The sequence below is a fragment of the Prionailurus viverrinus genome, chromosome A1 (assembly GCF_022837055.1).
Source record: "Prionailurus viverrinus isolate Anna chromosome A1, UM_Priviv_1.0, whole genome shotgun sequence".
NCBI lineage: Eukaryota > Metazoa > Chordata > Mammalia > Carnivora > Felidae > Prionailurus > Prionailurus viverrinus.
This window is the reverse complement of record NC_062561.1, coordinates 190,666,472-190,689,758: the sequence shown is the minus strand read 5'-3', so window position 1 is coordinate 190,689,758 and position 23,287 is coordinate 190,666,472. Positions and strand designations below refer to the sequence as shown.

The 23,287-nt window shown below is 39.8% G+C and overlaps 1 long non-coding RNA gene across 1 annotated transcript in view; it reads left to right on the top strand.

Annotated features, from left to right (window-relative positions):
• The first annotated feature begins 1,998 nt into the window (after positions 1 to 1,998).
• Positions 1,999 to 23,287, top strand: part of LOC125174009 (uncharacterized) — a 315,362-nt gene continuing 294,073 nt past the window's right edge. Inside the window, exons 1-2 of the long non-coding RNA XR_007155229.1 lie at positions 1,999 to 2,055; positions 5,906 to 5,992. This is a non-coding gene — a long non-coding RNA (uncharacterized LOC125174009). The remainder of the gene's footprint in view (positions 2,056 to 5,905; positions 5,993 to 23,287) is intronic.

Below are 23,287 nucleotides of genomic sequence, written 5' to 3'. Positions count from 1 at the left end.
TGAATTACTGGGACCTTATGAAGATAAAAAGCTTCTGCACAGCAAAGGAAACAACCAACAAAACTAAAAGGCAACCAACAGAATGGGAAAAGATATTCGCAAATGACATATCGGACAAAGGGCTAGTATCCAAAATCTATAAAGAGCTCACCAAACTCCACACCCGAAAAACAAATAACCCAGTGAAGAAATGGGCAGAAAACATGAATAGACACTTCTCTAAAGAAGACATCCGGATGGCCAACAGGCACATGAAAAGATGTTCAGCGTCGCTCCATATCAGGGAAATACAAATCAAAACCACACTCAGGTATCACCTCACGCCAGTTAGAGTGGCTAAAATGAACAAATCAGGAGACTATAGATGCTGGAGAGGATGTGGAGAAACGGGAACCCTCTTGCACTGTTGGTGGGAATGCAAATTGGTGCAGCCACTCTGGAAAGCAGTATGGAGGTTCCTCAGAAAATTAAAAATAGACCTACCCTATGACCCAGCAATAGCACTGCTAGGAATTTATCCAAGGGATACAGGAGTACTGATACATAGGGCCACTTGTACCCCAATGTTCATAGCAGCACTCTCAACAATAGCCAAATTATGGAAAGAGCCTAAATGTCCCTCAACTGATGAATGGATAAAGAAATTGTGGTTTATATACACAATGGAATTCTACGTGGCAATGAGAAAGAATGAAATATGGCTTTTTGTAGCAATGTGGATGGAACTGGAGAGTGTGATGCTAAGTGAAATAAGCCATACAGAGAAAGACAGATACCATATGGTTTCACTCTTATGTGGATCCTGAGAAACTTAACAGAAACCCATGGGGGAGGGGAAGGAAAAAAAAAAGAGGTTAGAGTGCGAGAGAGCCAAAGCATAAGAGACTGTTAAAAACTGAGAACAAACTGAGGGTTGATGGGGGGTGGGAGGGAGGAGAGGGTGGGTGATGGGTATTGAGGAGGGCACCTTTTGGGATGAGCACTGGGTGTTGTATGGAAACCAATTTGTCAATAAATTTCATATTTAAAAAAAAGTGAAAAATATAGTAGAAAAAAATTAAAGAAAAATATTTTTAATAAAAATTGAAAATAAAAATGATGTTTTTCTCTTTCTATATTCAAGAAAAAGAAAAGAAACGAAAAAGAGAAAAAAGAAAAAAAAAGAAAAAAAGAAAAAGAAAAAAAAAAGAAAACAGATGGACCAGTGAACAGACTGATATATGACTGAAATTACTTTGTTTTCGCCTAGAAGTCAAACTATTAAGCACTTTATAGTCCATAAACTAAGCAGGTGAAGAGACTTGTGTTTCTGAAGAGCGTGGTTGGCCCAGTTGGGCGGCACTTAGTGTAACGGCTCTGCTCTCCTCTAGATGGCACTGCTAGCCTACTGGGGTGGAGTGTTGTGGCACTCATAGGTGCGTATGTGCGTGCACAGGAGCGGTAAAAATGGCATCACCCAGCTACCAGGTCTCTAGTATTGGAACTGCGCTCTCCCAGATCAGCAATCCCACAATCATCCCTTGTCTTTGGCTTCCATCCACTTCCCCCTTTACACCATCCGTAGGCAAGCTCCAGGCAGAACCTCCCTACAGAGTTTTATCTTGGATGTGGCTGTGTTTCCTGACCCCTTATTTCTGAGGGACTGCAGCTTTGACACATTCTGTGCCTCTGCAGGAGGATCTCCCAAGCAATGGCCAGGTGCAGGCCGCACCCTGAATGTTTGTGGTATTATGCTGCTGCCGACGTCCAGAGACTGTGGCTGGGTGCCAGCCCACTCCAGAAAAAGTGCACATTATTGTGTAGCAGCAGCGTTTCAGGGATGGTGGCAAATCACAACACGCATCTGGCACCAGGCTTCACCCCCAGTGACCTTGTTCCAGCACCAGTGAATGTGGTTGTTCTCCTGGGTCCACTGGCAACTTTGCCTTTTGGAGAGTCACACAGCCTCTACCAGTGTCTTCCCAGCAGGGGAACTGGCTCTTCCCATGTGCCTATAAGACCTCTGGACTTCACTCTGCTCCTGGGGATTAGCCCTTTCCACCAGAGCACCACCATGTATGGACCTGCAGAGTTTCAGAATCTGCATTCTGCCTGTTTATAAGTCTTAATGGAATTTAAACCCTCTCCTTTCAGCTTTTCCTGTATTCTCCTCCCTCTCCTCCTCCCTGCCCCCACACCCCGCCTCTCCATCCTCAAAAGCAACTCCCTGCCCTCTGCAGCTTCTCTCTCCCCCAGTTCACCTCTCCGCACTGCATACCAGCTGAATTCTGTGGCTCATGTTGTGCAGGTTGTTGTGTTAATCCTCAGATATATTTTCTATGTGTGCAGGATGGTTTAGTGTTGGTCTGGCTGTATTTCATGGACACAAGACACAAAAAAAAACCTTCAATGCTCTTCCGTCATCTTGGCTCCTCCCCCATTTTTTATGTTTTGTATTTGTTTTTGAGATAGAGACAGAGCATGAGCAGGGAGGGTCAGAGAGAAGGAGACACAGAATCAAAAGCAGGCTCCAGGCTCTGAGCTGTCAACACAGAGCCCGATGTCAGCTCAAACCCATGAGCTGTGAGATCATGACCTGAGCTGAAGTCAGATGCTTAACCAATAGAGCCACCCAGTCACCCCTAGCTATGCCTCTTTAATGGGCTGAGCTCTTTTTGAGGGAAAGTAGCTCATTTCATTCATTTTTTGTGTCCTTTGGTCCTAGCATAGAGCCTGGCACATAACAGATGGGTACAAATAGTGTTTGATGAATGAGTACATGAATGCAGACTGGTATGTACATAAAACTAGGTAGAATTTGGGGTTAAACATTAAATGATAGTACATTTTTTAAAGTATGTAGATGTATAAAAGATGAAAACAGGAGCCAAGTACAGACTCTTCATAATTTTGAATCCTGAGTTTTCGACACTAAGACCATGTCTAGAACCATCAGGGAAGCTACATGATCTCTGTAAAGGCTTTGCCCAAGTGGGTTTTGGGGCTACATACAGGAAGGAAGAATTTAGTCTAGAACTAAGAGGATTACGTGCAAGTTAGGCATAATCTGACCCTCCTTTTTATCCTTCCTTGAAAACACCCTACCTCAAAAGTCATTCTTGAGACATCTCCTAGTCTCCATGTCTCTTTAATTCTGCTTATAATCCAGACCATGCTCTGAGATACATGATCTGTGGCCCTTCTACAACCCTCTCCCCACTTCCTTTAAATACAGCCACTCTACCATTCACCTAACCCCGACAGAACAAAATACAGTCCTGTCACAATCTTGTGGCAAGCTAGATCTCCCAGCATTAAATCACCATTAAGGGTTGTTGTGAGTTTGCTAGCAGCTTAAGTTATTCCCCCCTCCTTTCCTTTTCTCTCATTTAGAACTCAGCTAAATATTTCCTGCTGTGGGAAGGGAAATGCTATAAAGACAAAGGATCGACTACCCTGTCCTCCACAGGTGCACTCATACCACAATTAAGCAGGCGTAGAGCAGAGGAATTCCTAGAAAAGCCCCTTCAGGCAGAGCAGTCTTGGCTTGTAGAGCTGTTGGCAGTAGTAGAGAATGTGAAGTCAGCATCTGCATAACCATTTATGAAATGCTTTCACATCAGGTATTTCACTGGATCCTAACAGGAATCTTATTAAAAGAAGTATTATCATGCCCATTTTAAAGATAAGGATATAAGGATAAAGAAGACGTGGTGTCTGTGTGTGTGTGTGTGTGTGTGAATATTACTCAGCCGTAAAAAAGAATGACATCTTGCCATTTGTAGCAATGTGGATGGAGCTAGTGAGTATTGTGCTAAGTAAAATAAGTCAGTCAGAGAAAGACAAATACCATATGATTTCACTCTTATGTGGAATTTAATAAATAAGACAAATGAGCAAAGTGGGGGGAAAAAGAGAGACAAACCAAGAAAGACTCTTAACTACAAAGAACAAACTGATGGTTACAAGAGGAGAGGTGGGTGGAGAAAGGGGCTAAATGGGTGATGGGCATTAAGGAGGGCACTTGTGATGAGCACTGGTGTTATAACTGAGCGATGAATCACTAAATTCTACACCTGAAACCAATATTACATTGTATATTACACTGTATGTAACTAACTGGAATTTAAATAAAAATTTGGAGGCAAATAAAAGATAAGGAACCCAGGGTCCAGAAGTGTGGACTTGTTCATTGGAACCTCAGGACTGAACACAGAACCTCTGACTTGGAGACTGGAGATCCTGAGGAACTTTGAAGATTTACTAAGTGATTTTTTTTTCTTTCTCAGGTCTTCCCCATGCATGTCAGCCTCTGAAGGTAGACATACTAGGTTCAAATAATGGCTCTGCCATTTACCAGCTGAGTGACCTTGAAGAAACTGCTTATTTCTCCTTGTACCAGCTACAATAATGGCACAATAATATTGCTTAACAAGCAACTGCAAAACTTCAATGACACACAATAATAAACATTTATTTTTGCTCAAGAATCTAGAGATTGGCTGGGAGGTTTTGCTGATCCTGGCAAAGCTCATTTATGTGCCTGTGGTCAGCTGGTGGGTCAACTGGGGGCTGGCGAGTCAGGTAACATGACTCAGCTCTTCTCCATGTTCCTCTCATAAGATAGCAGGCTTACCCCAGGTTTTCACATGCAGTAGCAGAGCTTTAAGAGAGATCATAGAAACATGCAAGTTTTCTTAACACACAGGCTCCGAACCAGCATATTGTCACCTCTGTAAAATTATTTTGGCCAAAGCAAGTCACAAGATCAGCCTAGACCCTAGGAATGGGGAAAGAGATTCCATCCTTTGATGAGAGGAGCACAAAGTCACCTGACACAGGGTATACATACAGAGAGACCATTAAATGGTAACATTAGTGTAAAAAATCACCTCAAATCCCTGAGTTCCTTTGTTTTTGCATTTTAGAAATAGGGATTAAAACAATATCCATCACATGGGGACATTGTAGGGATAAAATGAGCCAATGCATGTGTACCATATAGTGCATTGTATATAGCACATGTAACAAGTGCACACTGTTAACTCACACTTATTATTTTGGATCCCTATTACAGAAGAAGGATCCCTTTCCCTGCTTAAGTTATGCAGAACATTTTCAATCCCCTCTTACTTCTCCTTTAAAATATTTTTGCCTAGGGGCACCTGGGTGGCTCAGTCGGTTAAGCGTCCAACTTCGGCTCAGGTCATGATCTTGCGGTCAGTGAGTTCAAACCCCACGTCGGGCTCTGTGCTGACAGCTCAGAGCCTGGAGCCTGCTTCAGATTCTGTGTCTCCCTCTCTCTCCATTCCTCGCATGCTCACACTCTGTCTCTCTGTCTCTCTCTCAAAAATAAATATAGATTAAAAAACTTTTTTTAAATAAAATATTTTTGCCTAGAGGGTAATGCCAGTACATTAGCTTCTCCCCACAGCACTCTTTGTTGTATATTAGAATTTTGTATGAACACTTACTTAGATGATATTTCAGGATCTTCAGTCACTGATGAATACCATGCCCTTAGTTATAAAGAAGTTTCATGTACAAGGTAACTAGGATGCCTGGGCAGTGTGGAGGGAGGCTCTAGTATACTCCAGAAGATAGTCATGTGCCATGCTCCATGACATTCACTTGCCAGCACAACCTGTCCATGTGCCTCCTAAGTTTGATCATACCTAAATTCAACCAGTTCATACATTTCTGCTTGTGTTGCATCATTTTACCTCTTGAATGCCTGTGGAGCTTGCTTTCTGTCTAAATTATTCTCTTTGTCAAGGACCTGAACTTGGTGTCTTGCACTTAGGTACTTCCTTAATGTGTTTACTCTGGAGGAAGGATTAGCTCATTTCTGTTTCAATTTGAAATTCAAAATAAATAGTATTTGATAACAGCCTTCTCTCTTTCTTTTTTCTTTCTATTCTTCCAGTATAGAACACATGCCAAGCATCAACCATGTCTTGAAAGATGGAAGAGAATAAGAGCTGGACCCTGCCCTCAAGGAAACTATGATCAGGTAGGGGACCTGGCATGCACTCACATAGGTAGCTATAACACAGGCAAATGTGAAAAAAAAATGGGGGGGGGGTATGACAAGCAAGATTTAAGATTTAAAGAGAACTCATAGGAGGGAGACTGGGCTTCTACTGGTTGATAAAGGGAGCCTTCATGAAATAGGTGGTCTTTCAGCTGTCCTAATGGATAAATGAGAGGTTGCCAGTGTTTTTTTTCTTATATGAAATTGCTACAGGTCTTACAGAAAAAAATAGGAAAATGTAAATAAAAGTGAAGTGTAATAAAAGTGAGTCATGTTTTGTGTAAGATGTTTGTTGGTTGATTACACAATATCCTTTATCATGCCACACCAAAATTCAAAGAAGGAGGGAAGTGCAATCCTACCACAGGTTTGAAATGATAGAAGAAAAGACTATTGGTTAGCAGAAACAATGACTTCTGTACTATGTTCTGGTATAAGGAGCAAAAAGTTAGAAAGTTCTTGAATTCCTACGACTTTGTGGCTTGCCATATCAGCTCTGGACTGCCCATCTCCAGACTTCTTCCACTAGAGAGAATAAACCACCATGTACTTAAATCATGATTTTTGGTTTTCTGTCACAGGGAGCCAAATCTAATGGATTCATATCTCCCTCACCATTTAGGCAAAAAAGCAGATATTATTTGATGAATGTACTGGAGAGGAGACATGAGTCTTTGAGGGTAGCCATGCTTTCAGTGGCTTCTGAGAGGAGCAGCCATGGCAGTGCCTGATGTGTGCATTCCAGTTTTGTGTCATGTGATCATGCCACCCTGCACATGAGTAATTAATTGGATCAAGGCCACAGGCACCTGTCTATCGGCTGATCAGACCACTGGCCATGAAATGGCCTGGCCTAAGAGCTCTTCCCAGTGCAGGGGCTCCATATTGGGTGATGACTGACTGACTGAATCAGACCCTCACATTTATGTTTTAAATTTGAGACACAGAGAGCAGTAGAAAGACACTGAGAGAGCAGAGAGGCTGAGAGAAGCTGCATTCATTACATAATGTCAGTCCCTGGAGTATCTGGCTACCTCTTGCAGAGCAATATCACAGTTTTGAACAGTTAGCAGGGGGTTCAGTTCTCTGTGAGGTCTGGCTGTGTCAGTGCTGAGACATTTCTTGCCTTCCCTTTCTTCTTTGTGTGACTATACAATAAATTTCCTATGATGTGATAAAAAATTAGAGACCGGCCAACACAGTGTGTGTCCTCCTCCTATGTTCTATACTGTATCTATCGATGATTTAAAAAAAAATTAGTGCTTATTTTTTATTTTTGAGTGAGAGAGACAAAGTGCAAATAGGGGGAGGGCAGAAATTGAGGGAAACACAGAATCTGAAGCAGGCTCCAGGCTCTGAGCTGACAGGAGAGAGCCCAATGCAGGGCTTGAACTCATGAACCGAACTCAAGAATGGTGAGATCATGACCAGAGCAGAAGTTGGAGGTTTAACCAACTGAGCCAACCCTGGTGCCCCCTTGTTGATAGTTTTTTAAAGGGTACTTTCACCTAACAGTATGTCATGATTGCCTTTCCATGCTGTTAAATATTCTTTACAACAGTATATGAACTGGTATATAGTACTTTATTGTATGACTTTATTATTTAATCAATCCTTACTGTTGGATATTTAGGTCATCAACTATGCTTTTGTTTGTGTGTTTTTTGCATATATGCATGATGCTAGGTAGGAGTTTGATAGGAGGGTGTTTAGTAAGATGCAAGACATTTTAAACCAGGGATATGGCGTGAAATAAACACAAAGTTGTGAAGTAGAAAAACACAAGGCATGTTATCAAATAATCAAATTTTGATAGTGTTGGTTACATGTAAGGAGATAGTAGCCAAATTATTGATAGGCTTGAATGCCAAGTTAAGTTATGGCCATGAATGAGGATTTTGTTTTTGTTTTTGTTTGTGTGTACATGGACAGAAAATCTGGACTATCTTGGGGTCAGTCTCTCTGTCTTTGCAAGGTTAGTGGTAGTATTTTTTTTTAACAATTTTTAATGTTTATTTATTTTTGAGAGAGACAGAGTGTGAGAGGGGAAGGGGCAGAGAGAGAGAGAGGGAGGCACAGAATCCAAAGCAGGCTCCAGGCTCTGAGTGGTCAGCAGAGATCCCAACGCAGGGCTCGAACTCACAGACTGTGAGATCACGACTTGAGCTGAAGTCAGACATTTACCTGACTGAGCCACTCAGGTACCCCAAGGCTAGTGGTAGTGTTAAAGAGACAGTCAGCAGAGGTTAATTTGGCTCATTTCATTCTAGTGTGATTTATAGTAAATGAACAAAACTACCTTTTTGTACTTTGTATTGTGCTTTGTTAAAAAAATAAAATGCTGTGATTTCAGGGGAATTTATCAGTATAGAAATAGTCTTAAAACAAATAACATCCTAAGTAAAGATAATTCTCTTATGGGTTAATACCACCACTTCATATTTGTGTCAACTTTTTGAATTTTTTTCAAAATATATAAAGTGTTCCACTGGATCCCCAAAATAGCCTAGCCCCAGTGGAAGGTAACCTGCCCATTTTACAGATGAAGGAACTGGGATTAGGTGATTTAAAGATGTAGAGTGTCAGAGCTAGAATGTCAGAGCTTGATTTTTCAAGATCACCTGAGCCCATGTCTGCAATTTCTGGGGGTGACAGTGAGGTTTAGCTTAGTTACTAACCATCATCACACAGTTCTTATGTGAAGGAGGTAGGCCTGTGCCCCCTTCTGATTTCGCATCCTGTTTTCATTCCCCTCACCATGATGTCATCCAGCCAGTTGGCAGCAGAGTCTGGATGGAAGACCAGGTAGACTGATTTCAAGTTCAGTGCTTTTTCCAAAACACAAGTGGAAACACCCTTGTCCTACTTTCTTTCCTCAAGGAATTCAAACTTTAACATGCATAAGAATCATCCAGGAGCTTGTTAAACATGGAGTGCCTCAGGCCCAGCCCCCAGACACTCTTCTTTTGGTGGGCCTAGGGTTAGACCCAGATATGAGTATTTTTCACAAACTCCTCAGGTGATTATGAGAAAGGTGGTATACAGAGCAGACTTTAAGAAACACTGCCTGTCGAATTTGGAGCTTGAAATCTGCCTTGTCTCCTCTTCAAGCGTGCCTGCTCTTAGAAATATGACTCCAGCCCCACCTCTCTGTAACCCCTTATCAGTTCTTTGTGTTTTGCAAATTGCATTTGCTCTTCATTTATGGACAAACCAGGTCAGCACTGCCAGGCCAATAAGAGCTGGATTTTCCCTGGCCTCATGCATCAGTGACATATTTGCCAAGATCAGCCCGGTTCCAACATCCCTGCAATCGGCAATGGTTGATGATGATGCAGGACACACATGACTCGATTTGCAGAGAGCCTGCTAAGCTTTCAGGGAAGTCAATAAGAAAAATCTCATTTTGATCTGAAGCTTGGGCTCATTTGATTTGGAAGTTACTTGTGGCAAAAGAAATATGGGACCCAGGGATGTCTCTTCAAGCCCCTCTCTGACTGTAATCACCCCTAAGAAGCAGTTTTCTCCATCTGTTCCCTCCTCCCACCCACCCCCCTTTTCTAGATTTGGTGTGTCAGCAACAGGGGGAAAAAGGCAATAACTACTCTAAGACTTTCTGGACCATCCTTCTATCTCACTCTGGATAGAAAAGAAAGGGTAAAAACAGCACCCAAACCATTCCCTGCATGAGTCCTAGGAAACCCAGTTGGCCTTTGTGACTTCACACAGGTCTGTGGCTTCCAGCTTGAGGAGGTCAGAGAGGAAAAAGTGAATGCATCTTTATGCCCTGTGAAGTAGCTCTCAGATCTGAGTGCTCCATAGGCTAACGTGCATGCCAAAATGGTTAAGTTTACCTCCAAACTATCTCTTGACTCCACTGAGACCTATTTATTCTCCCTGCCATTACCCTCTGTCTCCTGTAGATTCTATAATACCCTCATTTCTTGTTTCCCTGCTTCCCACCATTTCCCATCAAATCCGTTATCCACAGAGAAGCCTGGATGATCTTTATACACCATCCCCCATTGTAGCCTTTTGGTAACTTTGCATTATCCTAAAGATAAGGTCTACACCTGTGCTGTCTAATGCAGGAGCTACTAGCCACACGTGCCTGTTGAGTAGCTGAGATGTGATGAGTCTGAATTGAGATGAACTATAAATGTAAACATCAGATTTCAAAGATTTAGTAGAAAAAAGGATGTTATATATCATATTAACAATTTTATATCAATGACATGTTGAAAAACATTTTAGATCTGTTGGGTTAACTAAAATATATTGTTAAATTTAATTTCGGCTCTTTTTTACTTTTTAAGATGTGGCTACTAGAAGAGTTAAAATTACATGTGTGATTCACATTGTATATCTTGGACAGACCTAACCTAAATTCTTGAATATGACTTACTCTATTTCCTTCTTGCACCATCTATTTTGGCCATATGAATTTCCCTTAATCTCTTGAATTAATCACTCATCCTTTAGTTTCTGGAATTTTGGTGGGCTATTGCTTCCTTCTATTCTACTTTCTCTTACTCATATTTCAAGATGTCTTCTGGATGTCATTTCTTAGATGTCACTAGGTCTAGGAAATTGTCCTTGACTTTGTGAGTCTGGCTTAGATGCCTCTCCTGTAGATCCAGTAGAATCTTTATACTTTCTCCTCTGTAATAATTTACACACCCCTTTGGATTTACTAGAAAAAAACCCCACATATGTATAAAGGACATATATGTGCCCATGCTACTAAATTGTAGGCTCCATTAAGACAAGGGCTATCCCTGTCTTATGCTCCTTTTACCCCAGTGTAGAAAACTCAATACATGTTTGTTGAGTAAGTTTAGTCACTTTATTAAATTGGGAAAAGAATTGAGGTCCAGACTGGGGAGCCTTCCAAGTTGAATTCACATAGTGAGTTCATGGCAGAGTACCCGAGGCCAGTGGTGTGTGGTGAGACACAAATTTAAATAAGGTATGACATTGGGAGAATTTTAAAATATTCAGCAGACAGAGATTAGTGCATGATGGTTTTACTTCTGCCCAAAAAGGTGAAGAAATAGCTAACTACCTTATGTAGAAGCAACTGTGATGCAAAGCTTGGTCCTGGCTGGAACATTCTCCAGCCTAAGGAAATCCCTTCTCCATAAACTCCATACTTTATTTCTAGCATTAGAAATATTGCATTGGGAGGAATAGGGACAGGGAAGGAAGTGACAAGACCATGGAGATCTGGACTAGATATAAGTGGAGCAGATACATAGGGCAAGCTGAGTCAGGGCTTAAATGTGCTGCAGGGAAATTGTTTACCTGGATCATAAACCACAGGTCATTTCTTGAGATGCCGGCATAGCTATTCCTCATGTTGACATGTTTCTGAACAGAACGAAACAAGAAGAGCTCTTTTTAGTCATGAAGCCTCCAGGGTTCTGGTATCATCCTCTGCCATACTTGAACCTGCAAGACAATCCTATCTGGTTCTAGCAATACATAGTTTAGTGTATTTGCAGAATGTCATGTCATAAGTGCTTTTGGAAAAAAAGTGATATAAGGAGAAATCTATCTTTTCTGTAGGATTTTCTACTATAATTTCAACTTTTTTTTCCCTATATAAGCTCAGTGCAGGGAAGTTGGCAAACATTTCAGTGCAAAGAAGGAAAGCTTTCTTCATAATTCCATCAGCAAAAATAATCCCACTATTTATACTTCCTGGGAAGTCTTTTGACTGTTCTTCATGTATATTCACTTACACAATTTTATAAAAGATGAAAGTAGGATACTGTGAATACTATTTAATAGTATTTTTCCTCTTAGATATATATCATGAACAATTTCCTATGTCAATAAGTACTCTTTTGTAATATGATTGCTTAATATTCCAATATATTTAAACCCTCCCAACAATCTTCTATTACTGAACATTTAAATTGTTTCTAATTTTTCAGTATTATAAATCATTCTACTGTAAATTATATGCACATATCTTTGATTTTTGTAAAGGGTAAATTTGTAAAAATAGAATTTCTTACTAAAAGACATGCATATTTTAAAGAATTTTGACACTTATTTTCAGTCAGCCTCCTAAAAGTTTTAGCACAGACTGTTTTTCAATGTTCCAAAGTATTCTTTGCACACAAGTTCTTTCATGTTTTTACATTGTACCATCTACTATCATGAAAATTGTCTCTATTAAGTTGATGATATACCCCAAAGAGAAGGAATTCCCCAAAAATATCAAAGTGAAATAAATTCTAGACTCTAAATCATATCGATGTCCATCTGATTATGTCCACTCTCCTTTAGATCCTTAAAAGTGACATTTCCCGAAATGCCCCATAGGAAAAGAGTTCTGTGGTCTGGTAGGTTGGGCAAAGTTACTTCCTCCGTCTCCATGTAGATCTTGAAAAATCCTGCTGTAAATTTCAGCAGGTTCACATCTGTTCAAATCAGTTTCTTTTCTTAAGGCTATTTGGTCACCAAACTACTAAAAAAAAAAAATCTGAGCCTATAAATTTTCCAGTGTATACACTTAGAGAACCTAATTGTCTAGAGTAAATTCAAGGCGGTACACTATAGGGGCTATATATGGTTTTTTTTAAGCCTTTGTATTTTTTAAACATTTATTATTTTTTTTAATTTCAGTATAATTAACATACAGTGTTATATTAATTTCAGTTGCACAATATAGTGATTTAAGAGTTCTATACATTACTCAGTGCTCATCACCATAAGTGTACTCTTAATCCCCTTCACCTATTTCACTCATGCCTTCCACCCACATCCCCTCTGACAACTACCAGTTTGCTCTCTGCATTTAAGACTATGTTTTTTGTTTGTTTTGTTTTATAAATTCCACATTTGGGTGAAATCAAATGGTATTTGTCTTTCTCTGATGGGCTTATTTCATTTAGCATTCATTATATTCTCTAGAACCATCTGTGCTGTTGCAAATAGCAAGATTTCATTCTTTTTTGTGTCTGAGTAATATTCCATTGTGTGTCTATAACACATCTTTTTTATCCATTGATGTATTGATGGACACTTCGGTTGCTTCTATATCTTGGCTATTATAAATAAAGCTGCAATACTCTCAACAATAGCCAAATTGTGGAAAGAGCCTAAATGTCCCTCAACTGATGAATGGATAAAGAAATTGTGGTTTATATACACAATGGAATACTACGTGGCAATGAGAAAGAATGAAATATGGCCTTTTGTAGCAATGTGGATGGAACTGGAGAGTGTGATGCTAAGTAAAATAAGCCATACAGAGAAAGACAGATACCATATGGTTTCACTCTTATGTGGATCCTAAGAAACTTAACAGAAACCCATGGGGGAGGGGAAGGAAAAAAAAAAAAGAGGTTAGAGTGGGAGAGAGCCAAAGCATAAGAGACTGTTAAAAACTGAGAACAAACTGAGGGTTGATGGGGGGTGGGAGGGAGGGGAAGGTGGGTGATGGGTATTGAGGAGGGCACCTTTTGGGATGAGCACTGGGTGTTGTATGGAAACCAATTTGACAATAAATTTCATATATTGAAAAATAATAAATAAATAAATAAATAAATAAATAAAGCTGCGATAAACATAAGGGTACATATATCTTCTCTAATTAATGTTTTTGTATTCTTTTGGTAAATACCCAGTAATGGAATTACTGGATCATATGGTAATTCTGTTTTTAATTAAACATTTTTTTAAAAAATTTATTCATTTTTGAGAGACAGAGAGAGAGCATGAGTTGGGGGGAGCAGAGAAAGAGGGAGACACAGAATCTGAGCTGTCAGCACAGAACCCGAGGCGGGGCTTGAACTCATGGACCATGAGATCATGACCTGAGCTGAAGTAGGACGCTTAACAAACTGAGCTACCCAGGAGCCCCTCTATTTTTAATTTTTGATGAACTTTCATACCATTTTCCACAATGGCAGCATGATTTGCATTTTCACCACCAGTGCGTGAGGATTCCTTTCCCTCCACATCCTTGCCAACACTTGTTATTTCTTACATTTTTTATTTTAGCCATTCTGACAGGTGTGAAGTGAGATCTCATTTTGGTTTTGATTTAAGCCTTTATATTTATTCGTAGCTGGCCTGGCCAGATCAGTTTGAGTCTTGCCATGGTCACATGGCAAATCTGAAGGACTTTCCGACATCAGATCTTACATATCTCTTTCTAGTTAGTCAAGACTATTTTTTGATGAGCAAAGATTAGAATTAAGCTTCCCCCCTGCCACAAAACTCTGTTCCCTCTTCCCAAAACAGATTTGCTTATGAATGTGTGATTGCAAATGAAAAGTTCTTCTATGTCTCATCTTCATAATGTCTAATTGGAAAGTCATTATTGTTACCTGTTTAATTCCTGCCCCAAATTATTTTAAGACTAAAATAAATAACATGTTAAAAATATGCTTGTTAAAAACTTCTCTTAGACCAAGTTTTCTTGGTCTACTTTTAATACAAAAACCAAAAAAGTTTTTAGATGCCCAATGTGTCTGTTTCTCAAATATCAGAGTTTTGCTTATAGCCATCATATTTTCTTATAGTATTATTTTGTATATTTCCTTAAATTAACTTAACATTTTCTTGATATATATTCTTTAGTTTGTCCTCAACAACATCATATGCAAAAATACATATTTGGCAGTTTTAATAGATATTAAATAAATGTTACATAACTATTAAAAAATAAAACTGTTTGATTTAAAACACCTGAAAGTACCTCAGGGTTTGTGTTGATAAACTTATTCGTAAAGGGTCAGAAAGTAAATATTTTAGGGTTTGAGAGTCATGCTGTCTGTGTTACAATTACTCAACTTTGCTGTTATAATGCAAAAGCACCCCTAGATAACAAGCAAACAAATGGGCATGAATCTGTTCCAATAAAACTTTTATTTACAGACAGGCAGAGGCTGGATTTGGCTCATGGGCTGTCGTTAGCCAATCTCTTCTCTAGATGAAACAAGGAGCTTATTGACATGTTCACCTTCCATGTGACTACATTGGTTCATTTTAGGCACAATCTAAATGCACTAACCTGGGCACTATTTGAATTTTGTATTATTTATATTTTACTCCTATTTTCAGAGATAGTCCCAATTTCAAGCCAAGTGTCTCAAATTTTGGGATTATATTCACCACCCTGAATGTTATAGGACTAGTATTAAAATAAAAATCAGGGGCACCTGGGTCTCTGTCTGTTAAGCATCCAACTTCAGCTTCGTAGGTTCATGGGGCTCTGTGCTGACAGCTCAGAGCCTGGAGCCTGCTTCAGATTCTGTGTCTCCCTCTGTCTCTGCCCCTCCCATGCTCACACTCTATCTCTCAAAAATGAATAAACATTAAAAAAAATAAAAATAAATAAAAATAAAAATCAGAAACCAGCCTTTGCAACAAAAGAACAGACATCCTGAGACAGATTAATGTCAACTCACCCTCCTAATGAACTTTGCAGGACTTCCCTGCTCAGTGATTTTACCCTTGCAAAATTATTCTTCATGTGAGGAAGAAAAATAACACAACCCAAGCAAACTGGGCTCCTAAATTATTGACATATTAAAATTTAAAATGTTAATTAACAGAGGCTCTTATCTGAAAGAAGTAAGTGTGTCATTAGTTCCCAATCTCACTGAATCTAGACTCTTATACATCTTCTGTTTGATTGAGTTGGTTCAAGGTTTACCCAGGTGACCTCAAGATTTATAAGAGGGAAACTTCCTAAACATGGTAGAAAACAAGGCTCACTTCTGCCACCCTTCTGCATTGGGCCACATCATTGGCCTTTGTAGATAGGAGGAATATATGTTGTGTATAAATATGATAAACCCACCTCTATTTACTGCTCACTGTTTTTCATCTTAGACATTCACAAATAATGATACACCTGAATAGCATTTTTCATATCTACAAAGCTTTTCCAAATGTATGGTCTTGTTAAAGTTGCTCAATAATTCCAGGAGCTAGGAATTATAATTCTCATTTTACAGGTGAGGAATCTGGGGTTAATCCTGCAGTTGAACTGCTAGCCACATGTTATGAAGAACCCTGGAGCTATGCTAGCCAATTTCTACCTGCTAGAATGGGATTGCCAAGTGCTCCTCAAGGCGATTCTTTTCCCTACTCTGCTCTGCCACACTCTGCTTATCTCCATCATCCCAGGTCATACCCTCACCCAGCCCTCTATCTACCATGGTGGCCCCAATGGGGTCCATTCAAAGGTGCCTGGCAGGGTCAAGGTAAAACCATCTCTACCACTGAAACATAACTCCAACTTAACATTACAACTGGTAATGTAAACTCCCATCCCTAACTGGACTCATATTTTCTAATTCTATGTCTAGTGTTTTCCTATATTTAGCAGCTTCTTCTGAGATACCGAGGAACTTAATTAGTATTGGCAGAATTGCTAATTCAACTTTCAGTTATAAAGGGTAGTTAGAGAATTAGGATGGGTAATTGTAAAGCAGCATACATTGATGGATCTATTTTCTCTTCATTTGCAAACTCTTCTGGATTCATCCACAATCCAAGATTATAACTTAAAGGCTCCTTAACTATCACCTAATTCAACTCCTATATTTCATATTTGAGGAGATATGGGAGAACTTTGCCCAAAAAAGATTAATAATAATAAATAAGAATGATGATCATCATTTGTTTAACTTAGCATGTGCCAGGCACTATTCTAAATGCTACAAATGCATAAAGATTGTTACTCTGGTCTAGAGCTAAAGCATCTAAAACTTGTAGAGAAAAATGGATTTGCCTGAGGTCATGTGTATGTAGGTAGTGGGGCCAGGGTATGAGGTCAGGCCATCTGACTCCAGAATATCATTACAGCATATTTTTTCTACCAGAGCAGAGACCAAAGTTGTGAAGGGAACAGCACTACCCTGTCATGAGAAGGGTACTTTGGCTCTGCGGTCTTCCTGTTCAAACCCATAGCAGCAGTCCAACTATGAGAAAAACATCAGACAAGTCCAAACTGAAGGATATTTTACAAAGTTCCCAACTTGCACATTGCCCAGAGAATGAGTGCCCTGGACCTCCCTCCACAGACACTAATTTAACTAGTCTTGAGTGGGGCCAATATACTGGCATTTTTTAAAGCTCCCTGGTGATTCAGATGTGCAACCAAAATCAAAATACCACTGAGCACGCATTTTTTTCCCAGAAAGAGAGAGTTAGTGAATGAACCAGGAGGGAAAAGGAGCCGTAGAACCCAGGCTGGATGAAGCATTGTATCTGAAACAGGGGCTTTCACTGTCCTGGGTGTGCAGATTCTTTTCACTGCAGGAAACAACCAAGAAAGAGGACACAAAGGGCTGGAGTGGGGATGCCTGGAGGCTGCAAATTTCAGTTTCCTAATCAAGAGGACTTTTAGGAAAACATTTGGGGATCACTTTGGCTCTAAAGATCACCACATCCTTTGCTCAGCAAATTGCTGGTTTCCCCTGCCTTTTTTCCCTTGAATATCGCAGAATACTTGTTTACAGTCAGCCCCACAGGTAAGTGGACACTTGTCAGTTACGCCGCCAAAAAGTGTGTGAACAACAAGCCTTGTCAGCTAAAAAGGAGGCTGACTTCTTGCATTTAAAATGAATATTGACTTGAAAAGAAGGGGGCAGGGGGAGGGAAAAAAATCAAAAGTGAGAAAAATGGCTGAGTCAGGCCAACCTCAATGCATATGGTGTAAAATAACATCATTAAGAGTTTGGCCAGGGGTTGGGATTATGCAAGAGCCTCTTTCAGCAAACCTAAAATGTTTGGGAAAATTGTTCTGGAAAGTTCTATGTTAAAAGGTTAGGAAGAACTGGAAGGTTACCTGAGAGGATACACATAATACTTTAGAAAACTTAAACTAGAGACTCTCATTACTACAAAGAAATGAATGCTTTTTTTTTTTTTTGAGACTTCACTAAACTGATAACCCCAAACTTTTGCCCCACCACTGGCAAATTACTTAATATTTCTGAGCCTCAGTTTACTATTCTGTAAAACGGGATTAACCATGCTGGCCTCATAGATTGGTTAAGAGGATTAAGTGAGATAATTTGATGCAGAAATCAGTGACTTGGCCGAAAGTGATGTAAATTGGAAGTGACAAGACAGCTTTCAAACCCATGGCCCCCTGTGCTGTGGATTTCTATTTTACGCCCATCCCCATTCCTGGTAAAGATGCAAAAGCCATGGATAATACAGTCACCATAATGTGTGCTATGCTCCTGGCTAAGGAAGCTGCATGGACAAAGAATTTCCAGAAAGGACAGTTTCCCCAGTTTCCCAGTTCCACAGGGAGACTCTCTGGAGGAATTTTAACCTTCTTTAGTGAGAGAAAAGGATAGTGACCCCAGCACTTTCATGTAACTTGAGAAGACCCTGAGAGAAAAGGAAAATTTTAGGTGTGATGGACACATTAATTATCAATGTGCTTTACCCCACATTACGTCTTGATGAAAATTTAGGAATCATCAACTCCTACCTCATCTCTCTGAACCCAGCCAGTCACCAAGTCTTGTCAGTTCAGCCTTAGTGAAGCCTTTTCCCAAAATAATCTTCTTCAAGTACATCTCTGACTGTGTCTTCTTCTGCTTGCAGCTTTCCTGAAGGCCATCTCTCTGTATGGCGGACTTCAGCTGAAAAGCTCATCCTTCTATCCTATCCTGCTTTTTCCTCATCCCCTCCTGCAGCCAAACATAACTACCCAGTGTCCTCGAGCACAGCTGCAGCCCCTCTTTTGTACGAACTTGTCCTGCCAGTGGTACTGCCACTTCCTTCCCAAGTACCTGGAAGTAGTATTTTCGTGGTGGTTAGGAACACAGGCTCTGGATTCAAATTCTGACTTGACCTTACAGGATATGTGTTCTTGGGAAAGTTATTTTATTTCTCTCAGTCTTGAGAATATTATGAGGGATAATAATACCTAATTCAAGGGGTGAATTCATGAGATTAATAATGCCTAATGCATGGGGTTGATTAAATGAAATAATGTGAGTCACCTGCTTCTCACAGCATCTGGAATGCAAAAGGCACTCCACAAGTGTTAGCTGCTATTATTACTGCTGATTTCTTATTCTTGTTTTTACTGTTGCCCGTTTAAACAAACCCATCATTTAAACATCACCTCCTTCGAAAAGGCCTCCTGACAGCACCCATGCCCCTTGAAAAGTAATCTCTCCTGGTTTTATGTCCTCGTAACACTTTGCAGACCTCTCATGGACTCACCACGTGTTTTCTCGTGTGTGTCTTTATCTTAGTTTTCCCTTTAGAATATAAACTAATTGTGGGATGTTATCTTGGTAATCTTATATCCACAAAAGCCCTAATCACTGAGCAATGACCTAATATTTGTGACACCTAAATAACTTGGACAAATAATAATAATAGATGCTGTTAAATGTGATCATCTAAGAGGCTCTTAACCTAGGGCTTGATTCATAGAAAATGCTCTATAAATGTTAGCTGTTACAACCGTTTATTGTTGACTGTGATATTTCATGCATTATCTAATTTGTTCCTCATAACAGCCCTATCAGGCAAGTTCTATTAATGCTACCATTTTGCAGTTGAGGGCTAAGGCACAAAGAAGGTGAAGTAATTTGCCCACGATCATGTAGCTAGTGAGGGGCAAAGCAAGGATAAGGACCCCTGGGGATTCCATTATATTCAAAGGCCTTTATCTCAAGCAGTGAGTGGGGATCATTGGATTTTATGGTCAAATAACAGATGAGAAAACTGATGAATTGAGAGTCAGTGCTGGGTTGACCAGTCCAGTGGGTTATGCATAGAAAGGAGAGGAGGCCATAGGTCAAAGACATTTTAAGCTTTAACTTGTGTCAAACTCAAGTAAAAATCAGATTTCATCAAACCACTGATCAAAGTGCCAAAAATGGTTTAATTTTTTAAAAGCACATGTAACTTATTTTCATCTGCTTGACTGGTCAAGCCAGTAAAAACAGTAAAAGCAGTTTATTCAATGAAAAACACCCACACCCACATGGTGGTTGTTGGGCCAAGCTGCCCAGCCAAGCAGACAGTTAAAATAGTCATCCAGGTGTGGATAGAGTCTCAGAGGAAAACACTGAAAGAAGCCATTAGCAAAATGCTTTCATGTCTGTGGAGGACATTTAGAGTGTGTACACCGAGGTATCTGGCCAAAGAAACTATGGCTAAGCAAGCGAGAAGGAGGAGAGAGGTCATTTGCATAGGATCCTAGGGATCTTCTATGAGAGTCAGGACTGAGCCCCTCCTCCTCCTTTCAAAAAAAAAATGTAAGCTGCCTTGAATCTTTTGGAGTAGACTGAGTATCTTTGACTGACTCACTTGTGGAGGAGAGGCCTTGTGACTCCAAGGGTTGAAATACACCAATCTGGACTTTAGCCCCTTGTTACAGTAGTAAAGGGAATGGCTCTTCTGGGTTCAAGAGACAGAGGACCCTGGCATGTGCCCTGATTCAGATTTTTTAGGTTTAACACTGAGCCTTGGGAAGATACTTTTTTAGTGAATTAAAACACACACACACACACACACACACACACACACACACACACTGTAATTTGGGAGCCCAGAGAAGTTTCACCATGGAAGAAATCAAATGTAGCACTGAAGACCTATTGGCTCTTCAGTAGGGATGGGCTCTGGCAAGGATGGAGCGCCCGAAGGCCCACAGAGGGAGTAAAGGTCATTCTTGAACAATCAGCACCGGAGCAGAGGCCTCTAGGTTCAGGAAGGCACACTGGAGTTCTGGTTCCAATGGGCAAGACCAAGCTTGACTTCACCTTAGAATAGTCAGGAAATGGAGATGCTGGGTTCCTGCTAACCCAGGAAAGTCACTCCATGCATATTGTACTTGGGGCACAGGGAGACGCTACTCAGGGTGAGGGAGAGGGGAGATTGTTATTCACACCCAAGATTATAAAGCTAGACATACAGCTACTGGTCACTTTCCAAAATCCATTAGACCTAGATAGATAGATAGACTAGATAGATAGATAGGTAGGTAGGTAGGTAGGTAGATAGATAAGTAGATAGATACTGAGGGTAGAATAAAGGCCTATTTAAGAATGAGGATAGGCCTGGAGGAAGAAAGCCATTAGAAAAGCTACACAATTGAAGTTACTTCTAAACCTGTCTTTAATGAGAGAAATCAAGAAAATAAATTTGGTCAATTAGAAAGTAATGAGGACCTTGCAAAAATAACTATTGACAAAAGGCGGCAAGGGATTTCTCAAGTAATTTGAGCATAACACACACTGTATGAGTCAGCAGGTCAGGAGGGGTTGCCTCCTAGGAGATTAGAGCTGGTATCATGCCTACTCGATTTTTGGCAATGATTTCTTCATTTAGCAAGCAAAATTGTGATCTGAAATGAACCCAGAAGCAAGATAAATGAGGTTCTAAACTTCAAAACCAGGAGGAAGCCACGTATTAGTGACTATTCATCCAGGTAAGGCTGGTGCATTTAAAGGGGACTGGGCTTGAAGGAAGGATATCCTAAAACAAAAACACAAAAAGGAATTCAAAGGGCAGGCCATGGTCTATTAAGGTAAATTTATGGTGTATTAACCAGCTTTATAGCCAGATTATCAGAAAATAGCATAAATCATTCCAGACAAATAGTTTCTTCTTTAGGTTATCAGAAGGGAAGGCAGTGCAAAATCTTCTTATCAGAGTGAAAGTGAGGACATTGTTTCTTTTTTTGTGTATATCCATCAGGAAAAAATGATAAAGAGCTGAACTCCTACAGGGCTGGGTTCCATAAAGTTTCATTTCCAAAGCAAAATGTATATGTGTGTATATACATCTGTGTGCATGCAAGCATATTTGGTGGGGAATGAGACTTTGGTAGAGCCTGGATGGTCTCTTTCTGAAAATGTAGAATATGGGGAATAAATGTAAGGTTGGTGTGGTGTTACAGGTATGGGCCCAGGACTTACTGTGGTCTTGATCCTATGAGAAGTCAGAAAAAAATTCACCAGACCATTAACAAATGATAGTGTAGAATTTTTGGGTTGAAGGACTATCAGGGATCATCTAGTCCTGCCTGTCTTCTTAAACATTTACTAGACCAGAGATGTTAACTCCTTTTCTAAAGCCACATGGTATGTCCACGTCACAACCTGAAATGAAACTATACTGACCGGGAGTGGTCTTTGTGTCTTATCATCCCACTTCCTGATGATGCCAGTTCACAGGATCTGTTGTCAACTGTCAGGCTAAAATAACCCCAGAGTTTGAAAATAATAGGAGGAAATTCCACTGGAGAAGAAAGTGAAAGTTTAGTTTTCTATGTAAAAATAATCAAAAGTGGCCAGTCTTTACTGGTGGGCAAATGTCCTACGAGTAATCATGCTGGATGAATCTAGAGAGTAATTTAGTCCTGTGTTGAATCACCTGGCAAGGGGAAAGGCCTTACTTGGAACTGTTTGTAAGGCAACATCAAAAAAGAGGAAGGGCAAGTTTGTCAGACTACATTGAGATCCTGTACTTAAATTTTGGAAACACTTCTAGGTTCAAAAAAAAAAAAAGAAAGAAAAGAAAAGAAGAAATCCTGGACATTGGAAAGATTCCAGAGAAAACAGCACATAATTAAGGGAATGGAGTAGAGAAACTGATTTATGGAAGGAATTAAAGCAACACATTTTTTATGGCTCTGTTACAAATAAGGGCACATCTTTGACATATATCAAGGACTTTAATTGAAATAATAAGTTAATCCAAAGAGAGATGATTTAAGCATAGTATCAGAAGAAAGGGTAACATGATAGGATTGGAGAATTACCTGTTGAGATGATGAAATTGTCATCTTTCAAATGAAAACTAGACGAATACAGAACCATTAGGGAGATCAGATTTAATAGTAATTTTATATAAAAAGATTTGGCTTTTAGCCTTTGGGAAAAAAAAAACTATGAGCCAGTAGAATCATACTTTCTATGTTTCCTCAATTCTTAAAAAAACTTGAACTTATGATACATCATCAATTTAATAGCAGCTATTATACTGCATTAAATGTACAGGTTGATTGCAATCTACATCTCAATTTGAAAAAATGTTAAAATGTGAAAAATATATTCATTTTAGAATTGGAGAACTACATCAATTATTTAAGTGATATACATATACAACCCTGTTCTGTAAGTTCAATTCCTGACTACTTAAAGGCTAATTGTATCACTTATATGAAGGTGGATGTTCTATGGAATTTGCTTGCTGTGTCCTCATCCCCTTCTCAGAGAATCTGTTCCCACCCTGGTGATTGGGAAGCTGACCAATTTCTCT